Source organism: Mus musculus, chromosome 15 (genome assembly GCF_000001635.26).
Source record: "Mus musculus strain C57BL/6J chromosome 15, GRCm38.p6 C57BL/6J".
In the NCBI taxonomy this organism is placed as follows: Eukaryota; Metazoa; Chordata; class Mammalia; order Rodentia; family Muridae; genus Mus; species Mus musculus.
Genome location: NC_000081.6, coordinates 94,131,800 through 94,139,775, shown reverse-complemented (window position 1 = coordinate 94,139,775; position 7,976 = coordinate 94,131,800). Strand labels below are relative to the sequence as shown.

The 7,976-nt window shown below is 41.5% G+C and overlaps 1 long non-coding RNA gene across 1 annotated transcript; it reads left to right on the top strand.

The window, feature by feature from the left end:
• The first annotated feature begins 1,722 nt into the window (after window positions 1–1,722).
• On the top strand, window positions 1,723–7,537 carry Gm41388. The gene is made up of 3 exons (XR_001781598.2): window positions 1,723–2,476; window positions 3,194–4,119; window positions 7,508–7,537. It is a non-coding gene; the product is annotated as a predicted gene, 41388 (long non-coding RNA).
• Window positions 7,538–7,976: the final 439 nt, after the last annotated feature.

Below are 7,976 nucleotides of genomic sequence, written 5' to 3'. Positions count from 1 at the left end.
AAACAGATCCAAAGGATAAAGTCTTGACCTTTCATTTCCTGTCTCTGGGTTTCTTTGAAGCGGGAGTTAACCCGGACTTGAAACAGCTCCAGACACTGAGCCAGACCCAGTTGTTTTTGGCCTGATGATCTGGCCCCCCAGTGATGGCTCCCACACATGACTGGGTGTCTTTGATGACTCTCTTCCCTCACAGAGACAGGCCTCCAGACCGTTGCGCATTTCCTGCCTCGCACTGCAAACTTCTAGAAGATGAGCTGAATTTCACACATAAAATCAAATGAGTTGTCCTCTACTTCTGGAGAGCCTTTGCAAACAGACCCTCCCCTCCCTTCTGTTTTTTTTTTTTTTTTTTTCCATAGAGCTGTGCTAATTAACAGCCCGCCATTAAAAGAAAATCGAGAGCACATCTCCTGGGTGGCATGAGACAGAGGAGCTTGCTGGGGACACCCCTGGAAAAGCAACAAAGCTGGTTTCCATTTTTACTGAGAGAAAAAGAAGGGGGGGGGAGTTTTGTTTGTAAAAACCCAAGGAATTTGGTAAAATAGCTTTAACATGAAGACTAAAACCTACTTCTATACATCTTTGCTGAGGACTGAGGTCAGGGTGGGGCACAGGGCTGATTTGAAAGGAATCCTAAGGCTGGCTCTCCCTATCCCTCCCACCCCCTGCTTTTTTTCCCCCACAAACACTAGTCTCTGAAACTTGTAATCACCTCCTGCAATCCTCCTGGAGTAACTGTGACCCTTATAGAGAGCTCATGTGCTTTAAATTATTCTAAATCAGGGTCGAAGTGATTACCTCCCAGAGAACTAAATTATTCCCGTTTGAAATCAGTTTTATTGTTCCTCTGATGTGTTATTAAAGAGTGAATTTTTAATACAAAAAAAAGCCAATAAACATGAAGCTCAGATATTGAAGTTATATTTCTAGCATGCACACCGGGAGATCCATCTTGCTGGATCAGTCAGGAGCATATTATTTTAAAACTATGTTTATTTTGTTTGTTTTTATGGCCATGCTTGCTTGCTGTAGCTTGTCTTTTTTTTTTCATGTGCATTTATTCTACTTAATATTCAGGCATAAAAACAATATATTTTTATAAGAGAGGACACTGCCAAGATACAAGTCTGATGTGTTCAGATAAAGTCTCTGTTTGCGTAGAAATTCCTCAAATACTATGCTCCCAGTTCTTAGACTGTTGAGACTAAATATTTAAAGGACTCGTCTCTCAAATGGAGTATTCAATTGAAGATGGCAGGTGGTTATGCAATGTATTAACAAGCTGGTTTGTCTGTACTAATAGTTAGGCCTTGAGTACTTACTGAGTTTATAATCATCTGAGATATTTATACTAACTTACCTATTGAGGAGATAGGGCTCTGGAGACAAAGGCCACATCTTACCTACTTTTCTCTTAGAAAAGTCAATATCATGCCAAATAGCAAAATTTACAAAGATGCAGAATAAAAGGAACCATATCAAATTGGCAATCCCACCCTTCTTCTGTTTCGTTCGTTTGAGTCTAGAATAAGACATCCATCACATGGCTTGACAGGACAACATATATAATGGCTTCTGGCACTTACAGCTCTATGAGTGGACTTGTTTACCCCTGGGATGGTAAGTGCCAATCCACTGGGGGAAGATTTGGAGAAGAGAGGCCCGTGGGCGTGGGCGGCAGGTAAAGGACAGTCGCTCTCTCTGGCGTTTGAGTTAGGGAGTCAGGCCCTTCAGATCTGAGTTCCTGAAGTCCAGGGTGTTCTTCCTACTTGAACTGCTGTTTCTGTCTCTGCAGACTGTTGGCAAGGGGTTTCCACACACATGAAGTGGTCAGGCTCTGCTCTAACCCACAAATCCCATGTGCCCATTGGAGTGCAGTTCAAAGCCATTTCTTTCTTCCTCTAATCTCACTCCACACACGTCCTATTCACAAACGGTAGTTTGATTACATCAACGTCAGCTCTAGAATTTACAACTAAAACCGCTAGTTACTAACTGCCTACCATAGACGCAGGCAGCGTGTGGGGATGTCGTCGGCCAGATGTGTGAACTCGGTATTCAGTAGGACTAGTCCCTCATTCTCAGCGCACATGAATCCAGCCCCACACCGCAAGGTTTGGAGGGTATGGGAGTCCGTGCTTCACGCTGTGATTAGCAGACTCCCAGTCTAATAAAGACGCAGGCAGCCGCATAATGAGAAATCTGGCACAGCTGACCAGAATGAAGTGCAGTACTACAGGCTCCAGGAGCTGGGCAAGCTATGTCATTAGACATTTTCTGAAAGAGAAGATGCCTAAAGGAAAGAATACATTCGTCGGGGCGGGGGGTGGGGGTGGGGGCGGGAATCAGTCTTGATGAGAAGAGGGAGCTTCAGTCGGGGCAGAGAGATGGAGGCACGTGAGCGGAGGAGCTGTGCCTAGCCGGCGACTCATAGATTGTGCAATACCCATGAGCACACGTCTGCGGAGTGAGAAGGGTGTGTTTCTTTCACCTGTTCTGAAATAAAAATGGAAATATACTGACTTTAAAGAGCAAGGCGTAGGATGGTTTGGAGCCTGTTAGGAGAAAAAAAAAGATGTTGATTATTGGAGAGGAGAAGAAAAATATCTAGAGATATGCTTTTGGGCTCTGTGAACCTCTATAAGGAATAAATAATTGTTTACTGAGTAACCATGTACTAGACCAATGGTTCTCAACCTGTGGGTCATGACCCCCTTTGGGTCAATTGATGCTTTCATAGGGATCACCCAAAACCATTGGCAAAAACAGATATTTGCATTATGATCATAACAGTAGCAAAATTACATTTATGGCATAGCAACAAAATTTTTTTCTTTTTATGGTTGGGGTCACTATGACATGAGGGGCTGGGTTAATGGTTCACAGCATTAGGAAGGTTGAGAACCACTGACCTAGACTGAAGTTGGTATGCTGTTGCAGCCTGAGTCCTCTCCCTTAAGGATATTCATCTTATTGAGAAAGGTTCAATATTTAAGTTAAACCGATAAACTCATATAAGACACAACTTGAAGAAGTCATTTACATCCCAAAGAATATCTGGTATTGCTACTTGCTCATGTGGGTTTAAATGTGGTGTTTAAATGATGTACATGTTATTAAATTAAAATCAAGTAAAATAACAAATGACTATGGCCGGCTACATTGTGACCTTTCTTCCTGTATTCTCTTGTAGCTGACAATAAGATATGAATTCCTTTCATAATCTGATAGGATCTGGCAGATTGTATGGACAGACCAAAAGAAGACTGTATTCCTCACAGTTCAGGGAAGAAGATATAATTGCTAATATTGCCAATTGATACTAATACTAGTATCAATCGGATGTAATAATTGATAATGAAATATAGTCAACTAAGTACTAAATTATTAAAATTAATCTACTTATATCAGTATATAAGCATACGTGCATATACATGCCTCTATACATATTTAATGCGATTGTGCATTGCTGTGACATGAGTGTAGGTGCTATATCTAAAATTTCGCAGAACCCTTGACTTGTTTCTGTATTATTCATTGGAAGGAGCGTCATTCAGAAGCTATGCTCTAGAGGTGAAACTGTTTCAGAAATATCAATAATGTGAGGCTCAATTATTCATCCACTAATTAATTATTTAAAGATGTTATATATAATATACACAGTGCACAACCTTAAGCTTACAGCTTTGTCAGTTTTAGTAGTTATGTGGCCCAGAAAACTACCATTAGAGAAGAATACATTGTATTTCCCATCTCCTAAAAAGCTTCAGTTTGGCTTCCTTTCCTGTCTGCTTATGCTATTATTGCTACCACATTCTGATTTTTTTTTTTAGCCATATAGATTAATTTAGTCTGTTCTCAGATGCAGTGTAAATGGAATAGTCATTTGTATTATTTTCTACCTGGCTTTTGAATATTTTCCAATCCATCCCTGAGTGGTAAGTAGTCACAGCTATCCTAATTCTCCCTTTAGTCATTGAGCTGCACAGCGCACGCAGTTTGCTTATCCTGTCTCCTATTGATCGGGATGCTTCCAGCTTGTAGTTATTCTGAACGTCGAGACTGTGTGCATTCTTCACAGACCTGGGTACATTTCTTAGTGTGGAATATTAAGCCAAGGTAAGTAGATGTTTAACTTTAGAGGAAAATGTTAAACAGATTCCCAGATGATCTGGACCTTCAGGAGAACCAACACTCCCCTTTACTGTCAGTTGGTCCCATTCAGCTTAGACTGTGGCTACCAGAAATGCTAGCCAAGGCACTTGACATGCAGACACTTACTTCGTGTGCTGCTGAAGCCCGCAGGTACAAGATCCGGTTTCCTTACAGTGGAGGACTTGGTACAGGCTCTCTTCCTACCTTGTGGATGGCTGAGAGAGGGTTAGCTCTAGTCTCTTCCCTTCTTTCGAAGGACACTAATCCCATCATGGGGAACTCAACCCACTGACCTGGCCCAAGTCTAATTACCTGCCTAAGGACAGACATCCAAACGCTTTCATATGGGATCTTGGTTTAGAAATACCAAGGGAGTCACTCAGCAGCCGTCAGTAGCGATTTCAGCAGTTTTGAGAGATGTCACATGATGACCGAGTTATTTTTTTATTTTTATTTTTTTAATTTTTATTTTTGGTTTCATTTTTCATATTTTTTAATTAGATATTTTCTTTATTTACATTTCTAATGCTATCCTGAAAGTTCCCTATACCCTCCCCCGCCCTGCTCCCCTACCCACCCACTCCCATTTCTTGGCCCTGGTGTTCCCCTGTACTGGGGCATATAAAGTTTGCAATACCAAGGGGCCTTTCTTCCCAATGATGGCCGACTAGGCCATCTTTTGCTACATACGCAGCTAGAGACACGAGCTCTGGGGGTACTGGTTAGTTCATATTGTTGTTCCACCTATAGGGTTGCAGACCCCTTCAGCTCCTTGGGTGCTTTCTCTAGCTTCTCCATTGGGGGCCCTGTGTTCCATCTTATAGATGACTGTGAGCATCCACTTCTGTATTTGCCAGGCACTGGTATAGCCTCATATGAGACTACTATATCAGGGTCCCTTCAGCAAAATCTTGCTAGCATATGCAATAGTGTCTGGGTTTGGTGGCTGATTATGGGATGGATCCCGGGTGGGGTAGTCTCTGGATGGTCCATCCCTTTGTTTTAGCTCCAAACTTTATCTCTGTAACTCCTTTCATGGGTATTTTATTCCCTATTCTAAGGAGGAATGAAATATCCACACGTTCGTCTTCCTTCTTCTTGATTTTCTTGTGTTTTGCAAATTGTATCTTGGGTATTCTAAGTTTCTGGGTTAATATCCACTTATCAGTGAGTGCATATCTAATAACTTCTTTTGTGATTGAGTTACCTCACTAAGGATTATATCCTCCAGATATATATATTTGCCCTAGAATTTCATAAATTCATTGTTTTTAATAGCTGAGTAGTACTCCATTGTGTAAATGTACCACATTTTCTGTATACATTCCTCTGTTGAAGAACATCTGGGTTCTTTCCAGCTTCTGGCTATTATAAATAAGACTGCTATGAACATAGTGGAGCATGTGTTCTTATTATCAGTTGGAACATCTTCTGGGTATATGCCCAGGAGAGGTATTGCTGGATCTTCCGGTACATCCAATTTTCTGAGGAACCTCCAGGCTGACTTCCAGAGTGGTTGTACAAGCTTGCAATCCCACCAGCAATGGACGAGTGCTCTTTCTCCACATCCTCCCCAGCATCTTCTGTCACCTGAATTTTTTATCTTAGTCATTCTGACTGGTGTGAGGTGGAATCTCAAGGTTGTTCTGATTTGCATTTCCCTGATGATTAAAGATGCTGAACATTTTTTCAGGTGCTTCTCAGACCTGTGATATTTCTCAGCTGAGAATTCTTTGTTTAGATCTGTACCCCATTTTTAATGGGGTTATTTGAATTTCTGGAGTCCAGCTTCTTGAGCTTTTTGTATATATTAGATATTAGTCCCCTACCAGATTTAGGATTGGAAAAATTCCTTTCCCAATCTGTTGGTGGTCTTTTTGTCTTATTGACAGCGTCTTTGGTCTTACAGAAGCTTTGCAATTTTATGAGGTCCCATTTGTCAATTCTCGATCTTACAGCACAAGCCATTGCTGTTCTGTTCAGGAATTTTTCCCCTGTGCCCATATCTTCGAGGCTTTTCCCCACTTTCTCCTCTATTGCGGTGTCTCTGGTTTTATGTGGAGGTCTTTGATCCACTTAGACTTGAGCTTTGTACAAGGAGATAAGAATGTATCAATTCGCATTCTTCTACATAATAACCGCCAGTTGTGCCATCACCATTTGTTGGAAATGCTGTCTTTTTTTCCACTGGATGGTTTTAGCTCCCTTGTCAAAGATCAAGTGGCCATAGGTGTGTGGGTTCATTTCTGGGTCTTCAATTCTCTTCCATTGATCTACCTGTCTGGATGACAGAGATTTTAATTGGTGTTTTCCTAGTGACAATGGTGTTAGGTCTGTTGTAATATGCTTATTGGCCTTTTAAAAAAATTGAGGGTCCTTAATCACTTTTTAAAAAGTTTAAATTTCTACGTGTGTGTGTGTGTGTCTGTGTGTGTGTGTCTGTGTGTGTGTGTCTGTGTGTGTGTGTGGTAGGTTGTAGGGACATGTGGCAGTCAAAGGACAACTTGTAGGAATTGGTTCTCTCCTTCTACCATGTGGGTTCTGGGAATTGACCTCAGATCATCAGGCTTGGCAACAAATGCCTTTTGCCTGCCAAGCCATTGTCTTAGATAGGGTTTTATTGCTGTGAAGAGGCACCATGACCAAAGCAACTCTTATCAAAGAAAACATTTCATTTGGGGTTGGCTTACAGTTCCGAAGTTTAGTCCGTTATCATCATGGCGGGAAGCATGGAGGCATGCAGGCAGACATGATACTGGAGAAGGAGCTGAGAATTCTATATCTTGACCCAAAGGCACCAGAGGGGAACTATGTGTCATACCGGGCATAGCTTGAGCATAGGAGACCTCAAAGCCTGCCCCCACAGTGACACATTTCTTTCAACAAGGCCACACCTCTGCCAGCAAGGTCACATGTCCTAATTGTGCCCGTCCTTATGTACCAAGCATTTGAGCATGTGAGTGTATGGGGCATTCCTATTCAAACCACCATGGCCATCTTGCTGGCTCCTCATCACTTTTTAAAAGATGTATTGATTTGTGTGTGTGCAAGTGTTTGCCTGCATGTATGTATACAAACTACATTTGTGCAGGGTCCATAGGGGTCAAAAGAAGACATAAGATTCCCTGGAGCTAGAGTTACAAGCAGTTGTGAGCTGCTGGGTGCCTCTGCTAAAACAGCAAGTGCTCTTAGCCTCTGAGCCATGTCCCCAGTTCCTCTGTGGCGTTTTGAATAAAAATGGCCATATAGACCCATAAAAAGTGTCACTATTAGTGTCACTGGTGGCAGACTCTGAGGTTTCAGATGCTCAAGCCAGGTCTAGTGGTTCACTGTCTTTTCCTGCTGCCTACAGATCCAGATGTAGAACTCACAGCTCCTTCTCCAGCACCATGTCTGCCTGCATGCCTCCATGCTTCCCGCCATGATGACAATGGACTGAATCTCTGAACTGTAAGCCAGCCCCAGTGAAATGGCTTTGTTTATAAGTTATGCCATAGTCATGGTGTCTCTTCACAGCAATAAAATGCAAACTAAGACACCTCCCCATCATTTCTTTTTAAATGTGATATATTTCATCACTGATTTGTAGGAGCTCGTCACGTATTTTATATAAAGCTTTTTGCTAGATAAATACTTTAACAAATAGTTCCCTATATCTGTGAGTTTAAAATGTGTTGATTATGAAAACTGGTTAGTTATTTTTATCATTGCTATTGTTCTTTCTGTGTGTATATATGTATGCAAATGCTTTACTTAAGAAGGCATTTTATTTATTTATTTATTTTACCAAACCAAAGTTGTAATATACCAATTCTTTTTAT